At 47.3% G+C, this 17,693-nt stretch overlaps 1 pseudogene; it reads left to right on the top strand.

Annotated features, from left to right (window-relative positions):
- The window catches only part of LOC123076145 (putative disease resistance protein RGA3), a 48,338-nt pseudogene that overhangs the window by 14,340 nt on the left and 16,305 nt on the right, over positions 1–17,693 (top strand).

Below are 17,693 nucleotides of genomic sequence, written 5' to 3'. Positions count from 1 at the left end.
GATCCGTGGATTACACAGTCAGGATTAAGGGGTTAAGCCTGAAGTCGCCCCCACCCTATCAAAATGTCAATTGTCAAGTAAGATAATAAATTGGATATGTATTGTAATTTATCTCCTATATTCATTTGTATTTTTTAAGATACTAATTAACTATTGTTAGTTTCCTAGGTAGTATCAGTTTTCTTCCATCGCCAATGTGCCCGCAACCAGGCCGCCTAATAGCGAGCCGGGAGCACAAACCACTGACGCCATCTTCTGTGAACCCATCTTCAGGATAGATCAACGCAAACACCTTGTCAGGCCAGGTGTGGACACGCCACGACGCCAGACAACACAACCGATCTGCGCACGTTCATCATCATGCATCCAACGCCGAGAAACTGTTGCTCCGTGCCGCCAAGACCTGTCGTCGTCGACACGGTAGATGTCATGCCACGCCACTTCCTTGCCCTCCCAGCCAGCCCTGCTCCAAAACGATGCCCTCAGGAGGGAGAACGGCACATAACGTCGTCATCGTTCGATCCGGTAGACCCAAATCTAGAGTTTCCCCATGAGCAGTCCGAGCGAAGGGGCGAGAGCTGCAAGGATGATGCCTTCCACAAGGTAGCGCCACATACACGCCGTCATCATCCGCCACGACCGTAGTGGGCTCGGTTTTCACGGCCAGTCCCACCACATCGATTTCGAAACTAACTGTATCTGAGTGGAGCTGTGCCATGGAGGTGCATAGCCGCCGAAACTCCAGCAAAGGCCCTGCAGCAACCCCTCGCCGGCCCTCTATGCGCCACCGTCCGGCTAACCACACTGGTGACGGATCTGGGCGGGGATCAGATCCACGGCTCACCACCACCGACCATATCCGGAACGGCTGCCGGAGATCGCTCCCCCGCGTTGTTGTTGTCCATGGAGGAGATGGTCGCCGCCGCATGGCCAGGGACACCACCCCAACTACCGTACGCATGCATCTCCAGGGGCACCGCCCTGGCCGCACCCAAGAGCCACCGCCACAAACTACCAGCCCAAACACCTTTGACACAGCAGGGGAGAAGCGGATGGAGGCTGGAGGCACTAGGGTTTGAGACACCTGCGTACGCCCTGGGGAGCGCATGCGAGGGGTATCACCAGATGTGTCTATTGGTTCGTCCACTTTCACACACCCTTAAAATCGGGGGTGGGGGGGGGGGGGGTGGATTTTCACTTCCCCGGCCACTACATTAATCACGAGTATCATGATTTATGTCCTGGTTAAGAAACAAGCCTGAACCTAAATTTGGGTCCCTAGGGACTTGAACTTGGGTGTTGGGTTTGTACATCCGCTTCCCCAACAAGTTGAATTTGGCTGGTTTCGGTGTTTGTCGACCTTCATTTGCCTTGTGTGCCCGTTCTTTTTCTCTTACTTTGGGGGGAGCATGGTGGTCGACGTGGGTGGATGTGCCTTGTCCATGCCGTTGGCCGCCGTGCTCTATCCCGTGTCTCTTCTTTGTCCTCGGGTCATCTGGTTTCTTCGGTAGTTGTTTCGCCTATCGTTTTTAGGTAGATGATGGAGCAGATCGGTTGCCATGTAGTTTGATCACTAGTAGAAAATAACCTACTGGTGGCATACCAGTTTACTCTACTGGCGACGCATCAGTGGTATGCCACTATTGTCACGGCACTGCTAAGTTGCCACCGGTGGCAGCTCCCAGCAAAGGGATTTTAAGAATAACTTCTGTTTTTTTGAAGATTATAAGAATAACTCCCAGCGAAGCAATCATCATAACCTCCTGGCTTGGCGTGCCGTACCATGCATGCTTTTTTTAGGCCAAGACCTTAGAACAATTTTTCTACGATATATTTTCATTCATATAAGTATGTACAAATATATACAAACAGCTAAAACCTAAGAACGTTTCAACGAATTCCTGTTTTCTCTAACTTGATGAAGAAAACTAAGGTGGATTCATGCACTAGTAGAAAAAGGACCTATAGTCCCGGTTCGTGAGGGCCATTTGTCCCGGTTTTTGAACCGGGACTAAAGTGTCGGTACTAATGTCCTAAACCTTTAGTCCCGGTTCTTGCATAAACCAGGACATATGGGCCTCCACGTGGCCGGTGCGCCGAGCCCAGGCAGTAGGACTTTTGGTCCCGGTTGGTGGCATCAATCGGGACCAAAAGGCATCCACGCGTCAGCATTTCAGGGCTGGGTTTTTTATTTTTTTTGAGGGGGGGGGGGGGGGTTGGGGGTTTTGGGGGGTTAATTTAGGTGTTTCATATATTGTGTTAGATAGCTAATTAATAGAGAGAAGTGTCCTCTCTTATGTCCCTACTTGGTCGACGTTACGTACTGTACATAGAGAGGCCCTCGACACGCTAGCTAGTAAGAAAACGAAGCAAACCATTAAGTACAGAAGTTCGTCATGCATACCGAGAGAAGTGATCGATCGACCTCTCCTTCTCCGAGAGATTGGTCGAACAACAAGTTTTCGTATTATCTATCCGATGCTACTGGCTACATACATATACAATATGTAAGATCTCTTACAATCCCCTAGCATTTGAAATCAACTTCCACATGGTATTCTCCGGCTTTATTGATGACGTGGTCAAGAAAGAATCCCGCCAATTCCTCTTGAATTGCTTTCATGCGATCTTGTGGTAGGAGTTCATTCCACATCTGCCACGTCTAATTTGAAGAAGGGGGTTAATACATATATGAATGAAACTCAACAGAAATGATGGTGTAATAAAATGAAATTGTGAATATTATTGCCTACGCACTTCATATTGTCTTTTAGAGTAGCCACGCTTATTTTTTAAAGTCGCGTTGTGGATGAACTCTCACATGTAGTATCCACAGAAATAATTCCCTTCTTCCTGCCACAAGCACTTTACGAGAAATAGAGGTCAATCAAACTGATAATGAAGCATTATAAATGGCATTGATGAAAGTATAGCTATAGAATCAATGGGAGATGCGCGCAACTAGCTAGCTAGTAGTACTTACTTTCGGGTATGTATATCGCAGCTCCTTCGGCAGTCCCGGAGCTTCTACGGTGAACTGTTTCGAAACCCTGCAAGACAAAGAAAATAATAATTATTACTTGAGATACAGGAAATGAACAAAAAGTTGCCGATATGGTGCGATAATAATCGATTGAACTTACTTGTTGATCAATTTAGTCATGTCCGCATAGGTTTCGGGATCTTTTCGTCTCGAGTCTAAGACGGTTACTAGTCCCCGCTCAAGCTTAATCTCCAGAAGAACATAGTGAAAGCTGTGCATGCATGCATAACTCATCAATTACATTACTATAACCTCGCTCGAGTAATAAGGGAAACCGAATATGCACACGACAGTAACACTCACTTGAAGTTGTAAGGAAAGTGTATTAAATCTTTGTTTTGATTTTTGATCAACGATTGTAGCAAGTTGCCTCGGCCTCTTCGGCCTTCTTTTTAACCTGAAATTCATCTATGATATTTGTGTTAATGAACCCAATATCATACATTTCTTTTTTTGCACTCGACGATCTTCAATCTGCATAATATAGCGAGGATAATTAATTATAAATACATGCAATGAAAGAGCCGAGCTATATATAGAGACTTAATGACAGATATAGTACTTACAGACAGTAGCAAAAGACCATTAATTTATCGAGGGTGTCGGTGTCAAAACCGGCGGATCTCGGGTAGGGGGTCCCGAACTGTGCGTCTAGGCGGATGGTAACAGGAGACAAGGGACACGATGTTTTAACCAGGTCCGGGCCCTCTCGGTGGAGGTAAAACCCTACTCCTGCTTGATTAATATTGATGATATGGTTAGTATAAGAGTTGATCTACCACGAGATCAGAGAGGCTAAACCCTAGAAGCTAGCCTATGGTATGATTATTGTTCTACGGACTAAAACTCTCCGGTTTATATAGACACCGGAGAGGGCTAGGGTTACACAGAGTCGGTTACAATGGGAGGAGATCTTCATATCGTATCGCCAAGCTTGCCTTCCACGCCAAGGAAAGTCCCATCCGGACATGGGACGAAGTCTTTAATCTTGTATCTTCATAGTCCGGGAGTCCGGCCAAAGGTCATAGTCCGGCCATCCGGACACCCCCTAATCCAGGACTCCCTCAGTAGCCCCCGAACCAGGCTTCAATGACGATTAATCCGGCGCGCAAGTTTGTCTTCGGCATTGCAAGGCGGGTTCTCCTCCAAATTCCATGTACCTGTCGAATAGTGTCCGGCTTTGAGTGCGTGCTGCTCTCCTCGACTTCTGTGCCCAATAATGACCATCTTCCACGTGTCAAACGAATGTGAAAAGCCAGGGGGTTTTCTCATTTACCCCCCTAGTCGCGTTAATGAGCCGTCCATAAAAGAGACGGGGATTTAGATCCAATTCACACCACCTTCCCTCCGCGAGTATCCATCAGAGCGCTTTCGACAGAGATCCATTCCACCATGGCCGGTCGGAGCAGCTCCTCCTCTCGCCTCTCCAGCCCTCGGCATGGAGATTGGGAGCGGTGTTCCGTCCCGCATAGCAAGCTAGTAGTGCTTCAGTCCAAGGGGCTCCTCCCCCCAGCATATATGGTCCCAGTTCGAGCCGGGATTGCCACTTATAGCGGCGGAGAGCAGGCTGAGAGCGTCCCCAATCCCTCGCAAGGAGAGAGGGTATGCCTAGTCCCTTATTTAATAAGAGGACTCGGATTTCCAATTCATCCGTTTCTCCGAGGGCTGCTGGAGTTCTACGGCCTCCAAGTACACAACCTCACGCCTGCCTCCTTTCTGCATGTTGCGGGCTTCCTGGCCCTCTGCGAGCTGTTTTTGGGCATCGAGGCCCATTTCGCGCTGTGGAGGAGGTTGTTTTGCCTTGTGCCCCGCTCTCAGGAGGGGTCAATTTATCAAGTGGGCGGAGCCAAACTATGGCGCATCGCCGGGACCGGATATCTATCCGGTACCCCAAAGAAGGTGTCCGAGGACTGGCCTTCGGAATGGTTTTATATGGATGACGTCCCCCTGCCGGACCCTGTACGGATCGGCCTTCCTGAGTTTAATAATGCTCCGTTGAAGAAACGCCTGAGCTGGCGCCCATGAAACCCTCAGAGGGAAACTGATAGGGACGTCCTTTACCTGATGAGCCGGATAAGATTCTTGGCTCATTCCGGATTGACCATGATCGAGGTCATGGCCACATGCATTACGCGGGGGGTGCAGCCGCTTCTGTACAGAGGTCACCCCATGTGGGATTTCAATGGGGAGGACGACACCACCCGGTGCGGTCGCAAGGGGCCGGATTCGGCTGCCACTCTAGCGAAGATCTTATCCGCTTTGTACAAGGGAGAAGAAGAGGAATTCCTCCGTGTCAACCCACGGGTCGTATTCTCTATGTATAGTCCTCCAAGCTGGGTGAGCGAATATTTTCACTTATCTACCCGCTTTCGAAATTCCCATAATTGAGTACTTAGTCTGGTGATGTCAACGCAGGAGCTGCGCCAGACTATGAAGGAGATAAACAGCCCTCCTCCGCAACCCAAGGACCCCGAACGGTCCCTCGATCTGGATTCCCAGGAGGACCTGGACTTATGTGTGGAGTTAATTGATGGGGTGTTTCATCAATTGAGTAAGGACAACACCTTAGTGGCCATTACGACCGACTATCCCGGACTACTTCCAGCCTCAAAGGTAATCGAGACCGAAGTCCCAGTACTTTCAAGGAGATCCATCCATGCCTTATTTTGAATGTTGTAAACTAATAGTGTTTCGTTTCGCAGGGGAAATCCTTGAGGCGGAAGGCCGAGCCCGCGGTGGGCAGCCAACAAGGGCCGCTGAAGCTAGGCGGGCCAAAAAGAAGTGCGGACCATATCAAGATTCCGGCGCAATGGTACTGCGTGCGAATTTAACGCCTAGGGTTTATGCCCTCAAGTCATACTAACGCTCATGCTCTTTTTAGGAAGAAGAGAGCCCGCCAGACTATATCCACCGGCCAGGCTTCAAGGCCGGGTCCGGAAGCGGAGGCGGACACGGAGTGCGCCCCGGGCGTTCCTCCGACAAAGGACGCAGATGGGCTATCTGCCACCAATTCAGAGGTGGAGAGTGCCATGAACCACAGGCGTCGCCGGACTGTTCTTCGTGACGCATGTTTTTTCCCAGAGGCGTTAGACGCCTTTAATACGGGAGATGCGTACCTCCATGCCGCCCAAAATGGTCTAGCCAGAGTCACAGAGCAGTATGTAAAAGACATACGGGTGAGTAAAATTGAAGGTTATATATGTCAGTAGCCCCCGAGACTTGAAACAGTTAAGATAACTGTTTTAAGGATCATATGTGATGCAGGGTCTTACAAAGAAGAACACGCAACTATCCCAGGAGCTGGAAGAGTGCAAGGCCCAACTCGAGGCTGCACTGGCCGCTTCAGATAATTCCAAGGGGACCCCCTCAGGTAATATATGCTTCGAAAGACAATTCCGTTGTGAAGTGCGGCATGTGAGCAACTCTGACGATAATAGTGCAGATGGGGCCGGAGTAAATCCGGACAAGCAACAACTCCTACGCCAACTAAAGGCTGGCGAGAGCGTGCTGACGAGGGTGAGGCAAGAGAAGAACAAACTTCAAGACGCCAATACCCAGCTGAGCGAGGAACTAAAGGATGTTCGTATTCAGCTGTCTGCTTCCGTAAAGGAGAATCGGCGACTTCAACACGGCATTTTTAGTAAGTGCTTGAACGAATCTTCGAAAAAAGAATTCGGCGAGGAAGTCGATTGACAGAGCTATGTCTGTAGGTCTGCTGACAGGTCGTCCTGCGGAGGAAATGCCCGGTTCAAACGGGGACCTTCTTCCCGAGCTGTTGCAACTGCATGAACGATTTCGGCAGGCAATGCAAGGCGTCGTCCAGGCTATGTGGCCATCCCTCTCCATGCCCGAAGGCCTTGGGGAGCTTGCAAAGAAGCTGGAGGGAGTGCGGCAGCACTTCCGGTTGTGGAAGATATCGGCCTGCCGTTAAGGTGCCAGGGAGGCCTGGGCCATGGTGAAGACTCGGTACACGAAGGCTGACCCGAACCACATGGCCGAGGTCGGCCCTATGGGTCCTGACGGAAAGGAGATCCCTGTCAGCTTAGTATATGGCCAGGTAGAGCTGGCTGCAAAGTATTCCCAACATGACTGTAAATTAGACCGCATGTTGGATGGTATTGAAGAAGAATATACCAAGTCGGATTGACTCTGTAATTTAAAATGACATAAAAATGCCTTCTAGCTGGATTGTAGATCGTTTGTCATTGCGGACCTTTTTGTTGGGGAACGTAGCAGAAATTCAAAAATTTTCTACGTGTCACCAAGATCTATCTATGGAGAAACTAGCAACGAGGGGAAGGAGAGTGCATCTACATACCCTTGTAGATCGCTAAGCGGAAGTGTTCAAGAGAACGGGGTTGAAGGAGTCGTACTCGTCGTGATCCAAATCACCGGAGATCCTAGTGCCGAACGGACGTCACCTCCGCGTTCAACATACGTACAGCCCGGTGACTTCTCCCATGCCTTGATCCAGCAAGGAGAGAGGGAGAGGTTGAGGAAGACTCCATCCAGCAGCAGCACAACGATGTGGTGGTGGTGGAGGAGCGTGGCAATCCTGCAGGGCTTCGCCAAGCACCTGCGGGAGAGGAAGAGGTGTCACGGGAAGGAGGGAGGTGCCAGGGCTTCAGATGCAGTTGCCCTCCCTCCCCTCCACTATATATAGGGGCAAGGGAGAGGGGGGGCGCAGCCTTGGCCCTTCCTCCAAGGAAGGGTGTGGCTAGGGAGGAGTCCATCCTCCCTAAGGCACCTAGGAGGTGCCTTCCCCCTTTAGGACTCTCCCTTTCCCTTATCTCTTGGCGCATGGGCCACTTGGGGCTGGTGCCCTTGGCCCATATAGGCCAAGGCGCACACCCCTACAGCCCATGTGGCCCCACGGGGCTGGTGGACCCCCTGGTGGACCCCTGGACCCCTTTCGGCACTCCCGGTACAATACCGATAATGCGCGAAACTTTTCCGGCAACCAAAACAAGACATCCCATATATAAATGTTTACCTCCGGAGCATTCCGGAACTCCTCGTGACGTCCGGGATCTCATCCGGGACTCCAAACAACATTTGGTAACCACATACAAACTTCCTTTATAACCCTAGCATCATCGAACCTTAAGTGTGTAGACCCTACGGGTTCGGGAACCATGCAGACATGACCGAGACGTTCTCCGGTCAATAACCAACAGCGGGATCTGGATACCCATGTTGGCTCCCACATGTTCCACGATGATCTCATCGGATGAACCACGATGTCAAGGACTCAATCGATCCTGTATACAATTCCCTTTGTCTAGCTGTATTATACTTGCCCGAGATTCGATCGTCGGTATACCGATACCTTATTCAATCTCGTTACCGGCAAGTCTCTTTACTCGTTCCGTAACACATCATCCCGTGATCAACCCCTTGGTCACATTGTGCACATTATGATGATGTCCTACCGAGTGGGCCCAGAGATACCTGTCCGTTAACCGGAGTGACAAATCCCAGTCTCGATTCGTGCCAACCCAACAGACACTTTCAGATATACCTGTAGTGCACCTTTATAGCTACCCAGTTACGTTGTGACGTTTGGTACACCCAAAGCATTCCTACGGTATGCGGGAGTTGCACAATCTCATGGTCTAAGGAAATGATACTTGACATTAGAAAAGCTTTAGCATATGAACTACGATCTTTGTGCTAGGCTTAGGATTGGGTCTTGTCCATCACATCATTCTCCTAATGATGTGATCCCATTATCAACGACATCCAATGTCCATGGTCAGGAAACCGTAACCATCTATTGATCAACGAGCTAGTCAACTAGAAGCTTACTAGGGACATGGTGTTGTCTATGTATCCACACATGTATTTGAGTTTCCTTTCAATACAATTATAGCATGGACAATAAACGATTATCATGAACAAGGAAATATAATAATAATAACTAATTTATCATTGCCTCTAGGGCATATTTCCCACAGTCTCCCACTTGCACTAGAGTCAATAATCTAGTTCACATCGCCTTGTGATTAACATTGATAGGTCACATCGCCATGTGACCAACATCCAAAGAGTTTACTAGTGTCTTAAACTAGTTCACATCACCATGTGATTAAGTCTCAATTAGTTCTGGGTTTGATCATGTTTTGCTTGTAAGAGAGGTTTTAGTCAACGGGTTTGCAACATTCAGATCCGTATGTACTTCGCAAATCTCTAGGTCATAATGTAAATGCTGCTTCCACGCTCCACTTGGAGTTATTCCAAATGGTTGCTCCACTATACGTATCCGGTTTGCTACTCAGAGTCATTCGGATAGGTGTTAAAGCTTGCATCGACGTAACCCTTTACGCCGAACTCTTTATCACCTCCATAATCGAGAAACATATCCTTATTCCTCTAAGGATAATTTTGACCGCTATCTGGTGATCCACTCCTTGATCACCTTTGTACCCTCTTGCCAAATATGTAGCAAGGCACGCATCAGGTGCGGTACATAGCATAGCATACTGTAGAGCCTACGTCTAAGGCATAGGGGACGACCTTCGTCCTTTCTCTCTTTTCTGCCGTGGTCAAGCTTTAAGTCTTAACTTCATACCTTACATCTCAGGCAAGAACTCCTTCTTTGACTGATCCATCTTGAACACCTTCAAGATCATGTCAAGGTATGTGCTCATTTGAAAGTACCATTAAGCATTTTTGATCTATCCTCATAGATCTTGATGCTCAATGTTCAAGTAGCTTAATCTAGGTTTTCTATTGAAAAACACCTTTCAAATAACCCTATATGCTTTCCAGAAATTCTACATCATTTCTGATCAACAATATGTCAACAACATATACTCATCAGAAATTCTATAGTGCTCCCACTCACTTCTTTGGAAATACAAGTTTCTCATGAACTTTGTATAAACCCAAAATCTTTGATCATCTCATCAAAGTGCACATTCCAACTCTGAGATGCTTACTCCAGTCCTTAGAAAGATCGCTGGAGCCAGCATACCTTTTAGCATCCTTAGGATCGACAAAACTTTTCTGATTGTATCACATACAACCTTTCCTTTCGAAAACTAGTAAGGAAACTCGTCTTGACATCCATCTGCCAGATTTCATAAATGCAGCTAATGCTAACACGATTTCGATGGACTTAAGCATCGCTACGGATGAGAAAATCTCATTGTAGTCAACTCCTTGAACTTGTGAAAAACTCTTCGCCACAAGTCGAGCTTCATAGACGGTGACATTACCGTCCACGTCCGTCTTCTTATTAAAGATCCATTTATCTCAATGGCTTGCCGATCATCGGGCAAGTCCACCAAAGTCCATGCTTTGTTCTGATACATGGATCCTATCTCGGATTTCATGGCTTCTAACCATTTGTTGGAATATGGGTCCACCATTGCTTCTCCATAGCTCGTAGGTTCATTGTTGTCTAGCAACATGACCTTCAAGACAGGATCACCGTACCACTCCGAAGCAGTACGCGTCCTTGTCATCCTACGAGGTTCAGTAGTGACTTGATCCGAAGCTTCATGATCACTATCATAAGCTTCCACTTCAAATGATGTAGGTGCCACAGGAACAACTTCCTGTGCCCTGCTACACACTAATTGTAGTGACGGTTCAATAACCATATCAAGTCTCCACCATCCTCCCACTCAATTTTTCGAGAGAAACTTTTCCTCGAGAAAGGACCCGTTTCTAGAAACAATTATTCTTGCTTCCGGATCTGAGATAGGAGGTATACCCAACTGTTTTGGGTGTCCTATGAAGATGCATTTTATCCGCTTTGGGTTCGAGCCTATCAACCTGAAACTTTATCACATAAGTGTCGCAGCCCCAAACTTTCAAGAAACGACAGCTTAGGTTTCTCTAAACCATAGTTCTCACGGTGTCATCTCAACGGAATTACGTGGTGCCCTATTAAAGTGAGTGCGGTTGTCTCTAATGCCTAACCCATGAACGATAGTGGTATTTCAATAAGAGACATCATGGTACGCACCATATCTAATAGGGTGCAACTATGATGTTCGGACACACCATCACACTATGGTGTTCCAGGCGGTATTAATTGTGAAACATTTCCACAATGTCTTAATTGCATGCCAAAGCTCGTAACTTAGATACTCATCTCTATGATCATATCATAGACATTTTATCCTCTTGTCACAATGATCTTCAACTTCACTCTAAGATTACTTGAAACATTCAATAATTCAGACTTGTGTTTCATCAAGTAAATATACTCAGTATCTACTTAAATCATCTGTGAAGTAAGAACATAACGATATTCACTGCATGCCTCAGCACTCATTGGACTGCACACATCAAAATGTGTTACTTCCAACAAGTTGCTATCTTGTTCCATCTTACTGAAACCGAGGCTTTTCAGTCATCTTGCCCATGTGGTATGATTTGCATATCTCGAGTGATTCAAAATCAAGTGAGTCCAAACGATCCATCTGTATGGAGTTTCTTCATGCGTATATACCAATAGACATGGTTCGCATGTCTCAAACTTTTCAAAAATGAGTGAGTCCAAAGATCGATCAACATGGAGCTTCTTCATGCGTTTTATACCAATATGACTTACACGGCAGTGCCACAAGTAAGTGGTACTATCATTACTATCTTATATCTTTTGGCATGAAAATGTGTATCACTACGATCGAGATTCAATAAACCATTCCTTTAGATGCAAGACCATTGAAGGTATTATTCAAATAAATAGAGTAACCATTATTCTCCTTAAATGAATAACTGTATTGCGATAGACATAATCCAATCATGTCTATGCTCAACGCAAACACCAAATAACAATTATTTTAACACCAATCTCGATGGTAGAGGGAGCGTGCGATGTTTGATCACATCAACCTTGGAAACACTTCCAACACATATCGTCAGCTCACCTTTAGCTAGTCTCCGTTTATTCCGTAGCTTTTATTTCGAGTTACTAACACTTAGCAACCGAACCGGTATCTAATACCCTGATGGTACTAGGAGTACTAGTAAAGTACACATTAACATAATGTATATTCAATATACTTCTATCGACCTTGCCAGCCTTCTTATCTACCAAGTATCTAGGGTAATCCTGCTCCGGTGGCTATTCCCCTTATTACAGAAGCACTTAGTCTCGGGTTTAGGTTCAACCTTGGGTTTCTTCACTTGAGCAGCAGCTGATTTGCCGTTTCATGAAGTATCCCTTCTTGCCCTTTTGCTTTTGAAACTAGTGGTTTCACCAACCATCAACAATTGATGCTCCTTCTTGATTTCTACTTTCGTGGTGTCAAACATCGTGAATACCTCAAGGATCATCATATCTATCCCTGATATGTTATAGTTCATCACGAAGCTCGAGCAGCTTGGTGGCAATGACTTTGGAGAAACATCACTATCTCATCTGCAAGATCAACTCCCACTCGATTCAAGTGATTGTTGCACTCAGACAATCTGAGCACAAGCTCAACGATTGAGCTTTTCTCCCTTAGTTTGCAGGCTAAGAAAATCGTCGGAGGTCTTATACCTCTTGACGTGGGCACGAGCCTGAAATCCCAATTTCAGCCCTCGAAAGATCTCATATGTTCCGCGATGTTTCGAAAACGTCTTTGGTGCCTCAACTCTAGACCGTTTAACTGAACTATCACGTAGTTATCAAAACGTGTATGTCCGATGTTCACAATATCCACAGACGGCGTTTGGGGTTCATCACACTGAGCGGTGCATTAAGGACATAAGCTTTCTACTGTCCTCATAATCGCTACTATTAACTTTCAACTATATTTTCTCTAGGAACATATCTAAACAGTGGAGCTAAAGCGTGAGCTTACGACATAATTTGCAAAGATCTTTTGACTATGTTCAGGATAATTAAGTTCATCTCATGAACTCCCACTCAGATAGACATCCCTCTAGTCATCTAAGTGATTACATGATCCGAGTCAACTAGGCCGTGTTCGATCATCACGTGAGACGGACTAGTCATCATCGGTGAACATCTTCATGTTGATCGTATCCTCCATATGACTCATGCTCGACCTTTCGGTCTCTTGTGTTCCGAGGCCATGTCTGTACATTCTAGGCTCGTCAAGTTAACCTAAGTGTTTCGCGTGTGTAAATCTGGCTTACACCCGTTGTATGTGAACGTAAGAATCTATCACACCCGATCATCACGTGGTGCTTCGAAACGACGAACTTTCGCAATGGTGCACAGTTAGGGGGAACACTTTCTTGAAATTTTAATGAGGGATCATCTTATTTACTACCGTCGTTCTAAGCAAATAAGATGCATAAACATGATAAACATCACATGCAATCAAAAAAGTGACATGATATGGCCAATATCATTTTGCTCCTTTTGATCTCCATCTTCGGGGCTCCATGATCATCGTCGTCACCGGCATGACACCATGATCTCCATCATCATGATCTCCATCATCGTGTCTCCATGAAGTTGTCTCGCCAACTTATTACTTCTACTACTATGGCTACCGGTTAGCAATAAAGTAAAGTAATTACATGGCGTTGTTCAATGACACGCAGGTCATACAATAAATAAAGACAACTCCTATGGCTCCTGCCGGTTGTCATACTCATCGACATGCAAGTCGTGATTCCTATTACAAGAACATGATCAATCTCATACATCACATATCATTCATCACATTCTTCTTGGCCATATCACATTACATAGCATACCCTGCAAAAACAAGTTAGACGTCCTCTAATTGTTGTTTGCATGTTTTATGTGGCTGCTATGGCTTTCTAGCAAGAATGTTTCTTACCTACGCAAAAACCGAAATGTGATATGTCAATTGCTATTTACCCTTCATAAGGACCCTTTTCATCGAATCCGTTCCGACTAAAATGGGAGAGACTGGCACCCGCTAGCCACCTTATGCACCAAGTGCATGTCAGTCGGTGGAACCTGTCTCACGTAAGAGTACGTGTAAGGTCGGTCCGGGCCGCTTCATCCCACAATACCGTCGAAACAAGATTGGACTAGTAACGGTAAGCATATTGAACAAAATCAACGCCCACAACTACTTTGTGTTCTACTCGTGCAAAGAATCTACGCAATAGACCTAGCTCATGATGCCACTGTTGGGGAACGTAGCAGAAATTCAAAATTTTCCTACGTGTCACCAAGATCTATCTATGGAGAAACCAGCAACGAGGGGAAGGAGAGTGCATCTACATACCCTTGTAGATCGCTAAGCGGAAGCATTCAAGAGAACGGGGTTGAAGGAGTCGTACTCGTCGTGATCCAAATCACCGGAGATCCTAGTGCCGAACGGACGGCACCTCCGCGTTCAACACACGTACAGCCCGGTGACGTCTCCCATGCCTTGATCCAGCAAGGAGAGAGGGAGAGGTTGAGGAAGACTCCATCCAGCAGCAGCACAACGGCGTGGTGGTGGTGGAGGAGCGTGGCAATCCTGCAGGGCTTCGCCAAGCACCTGCGGGAGAGGAAGAGGTGTCACGGGAGGGAGGGAGGCGCCAGGGCTTCAGATGCAGCTGCCCTCCCTCCCCTCCACTATATATAGGGGCAAGGGAGAGGGGGGGAGGCGCAGCCTTGGCCCTTCCTCCAAGGAAGGGTGTGGCTAGGGAGGAGTCCATCCTCCCTAAGGCACCTAGGAGGTGCCTTCCCCCTTTAGGACTCTCCCTTTCCCTTATCTCTTGGCGCATGGGCCTCTTGGGGCTGGTGCCCTTGGCCCATATAAGCCAAGGCGCACACCCCTACAGCCCATGTGGCCCCACGGGGCTGGTGGACCCCCGGACCCCTTTCGGCACTCCCGATACAATACCGATAATGCGCGAAACTTTTCCGGCAACCAAAACAAGACATCCCATATATAAATCTTTACCTCCGGACCATTCCGGAACTCCTCGTGACGTCCGGGATCTCATCCGGGACTCCGAACAACATTCGGTAACCACATACAAACTTCCTTTATAACCCTAGCGTCATCGAACCTTAAGTGTGTAGACCCTACGGGTTCGGGAACCATGCAGACATGACCGAGACGTTCTCTGGTCAATAACCAACAGCGGGATCTGGATACCCATGTTGGCTCCCACATGTTCCACGATGATCTCATCGGATGAACCACAATGTCAAGGACTCAATCGATCCCGTATACAATTCGCTTTGTCTAGCGGTATTATACTTGCCCGAGATTCGATCGTCAGTATACTGATACCTTATTCAATCTCGTTACCGGAAAGTCTCTTTACTCGATCCGTAACCATCATCCCGTGATCAACCCCTTGGTCACATTGTGCACATTATGATGATGTTCTACCGAGTGGGCCCAAAGGTACCTCTCCGTTAACCGGAGTGACAAATCCCAGTCTCGATTCGTGCCAACCCAACAGACACTTTCGGAGATACCTGTAGTGCACCTTTATAGCCACCCAGTTACGTTGTGACGTTTGGTACGCCCAAAGCATTCCTACGGTATCCGGGAGTTGCACAATCTCATGGTCTAAGGAAATGATACTTGACATTAGAAAAGCTTTAGCATATGAACTACGATCTTTGTGCTAGGCTTAGGATTGGGTCTTGTCCATCACATCATTGTCCTAATGATGTGATCCCGTTATCAACAACATCCAATGTCCATGGTCAGGAAACCGTAACCATCTATTGATCAACAAGCTAGTCAACTAGAAGCTTACTAGGGACATGGTGTTGTCTATGTATCCACACATGTATCTGAGTTTCCTTTCAATACAATTATAGCATGGACAATAAACGATTATTATGAACAAGGAAATATAATAATAATAACTAATTTATCATTGTCTCTAGGGCATATTTCCAACACTTTTCGCTTCGACCTCTGGACCCTATAGTCCGGAGTATGTCCGAATACCCTCTCGATTATGTAAGAACCGTGGCATGCATGGAGACAAGGCGTAGGGGTCATAGTTGCTTTAGCAGACAAGTGCCCAACTAGTTATGTTATATTACATGGTTAGTAAGAAACATCTTCTAGGGAGAATAGTTCCGTTATGGGTTCCTTTCCCTGGGAGGCATGCCGTAAAGTGCATGTCCGAACTGCTAAAAAGAGCAGAAAAGCATCTGGGGGCAGATAGATAAACAAGAAAAAAAATCATCTTTTAGTTCACCGACCGAATATTCCCTTAAGAACGCTAGCTTTCGGCTTCACCCAGTCTGAGGTACACATCCGGCTGACCCGACAGTAACAATCGCAGAGGTGCTCCCTTTACCAGCTAGCCGAATGAACGGGAACGTAGGGGTAAGCACAGGAGCTAGGCAACCCAGCTTGGCCAAAACTTAAGTCATATCGATGCATATAATGGTGTATAAAAGGTTCATGCGGAAGTGTCACACATGTTTTGGGCATGAGGCCCGTTTATATAAACTTCTGATAAAGAAGCCCCCAGGTATGATGAGCGCGGGTGGCGCGTCAAGTATGTGCGAACAATGCGCAGGCAAGCCCCTAAGGGCTTGGGAGAAAAGGGGTAGAGGGAAGGAGAGAAATGCCAGACAGCTAATGTGAAAAAATAAAAAAAAAGGACAGAGGAAGGAGACGAACACGGAGTCCGGCGCTAGGCGTAGAATCTTTGTAGGCATGCTGCGTTCCATGGGTTCAGCTCGAGTCGGTTGTCCGATGCGTTTCGCAGACGGTACGCTCCACCGGTCAGTACTTGGTCGATTATGAAGGGACCCTCCCATTTGGGCTTTAGTTTGTCCTTTTTCTTGTCCGGCAGGCGTAGAACTAGTTCGCCAACATTATAAGTTTTGGCCCGTACTTCTCTGCTTTGATATCTTCGAGCCTGCTGTTGATAGAATGAGGAACGGGCTTTTGCCATGTCGCGCTCCTACTCCAATGCGTCCAAGCTGTCCTGCCGATCGAGCTCGGCTTCTCTTTCTTTGTACATGCGCACTTGAGGTGAGTCATGAATTATGTCGCAGGGCAGAACTGCCTCTGCGCCGTATACCATAAAAAACGGTGTGAATCCGGTAGTGCGATTCGGCGTGGTCCGCAGCCCCCAGAGTACGGAGTCAAGCTCCTCTACCCAGTGCGTGTTGGATTCCTTGAGGGATCGCACTAGTCTGGGTTTGATGCCGCTCATGATAAGACCGTTGGCTCGTTCGACTTGACCGTTAGTTTGTGTGTGATAGACTGAAGCATAGTCGAGCTTGATGCCCATGTTTTTGCACCAGAGTTTAACTTCGCCGGCCGTAAAGTTTGTGCCATTATCAGTTATGATGCTGTGGGGGACACCGTAACGGTGTACAACCCCGGATATGAAGTCTATCACCGGTCCGGATTCGGCCGTCTTTACAGGCTTGGCCTCTATCCATTTGGTGAATTTGTCCACCATGACCAGTAGATATTTTTTCTTGTGGGTTCCTCCTTTAAGGGGTCCAACCATGTCAAGCCCCCAGACCGCAAAAGGCCAGGTAATGGGTATGGTTTGTAGGGCGGTAGGCGGCATGTGGCTTTGATTAGCGAATAATTGGCAGCCGACGCATCGCTGCACTAAGTCCTGAGCGTCTGCCCGGGCCGTCGGCCAATAAAATCCGGTACGGAAGGCCTTGCTTGCAAGGGCCCGGGCTGCGGCGTGGTGCCCGCCGATTCCGGCATGAATTTCAGCCAAAAGATTTTGCCCTTCTTCTTCGGAGATACACCTTTGAAGG

Source organism: Triticum aestivum, chromosome 1B (assembly GCF_018294505.1).
Source record: "Triticum aestivum cultivar Chinese Spring chromosome 1B, IWGSC CS RefSeq v2.1, whole genome shotgun sequence".
NCBI classification, from domain to species: domain Eukaryota; kingdom Viridiplantae; phylum Streptophyta; class Magnoliopsida; order Poales; family Poaceae; genus Triticum; species Triticum aestivum.
This window is presented reverse-complemented; position numbering and strand designations above follow the sequence as displayed.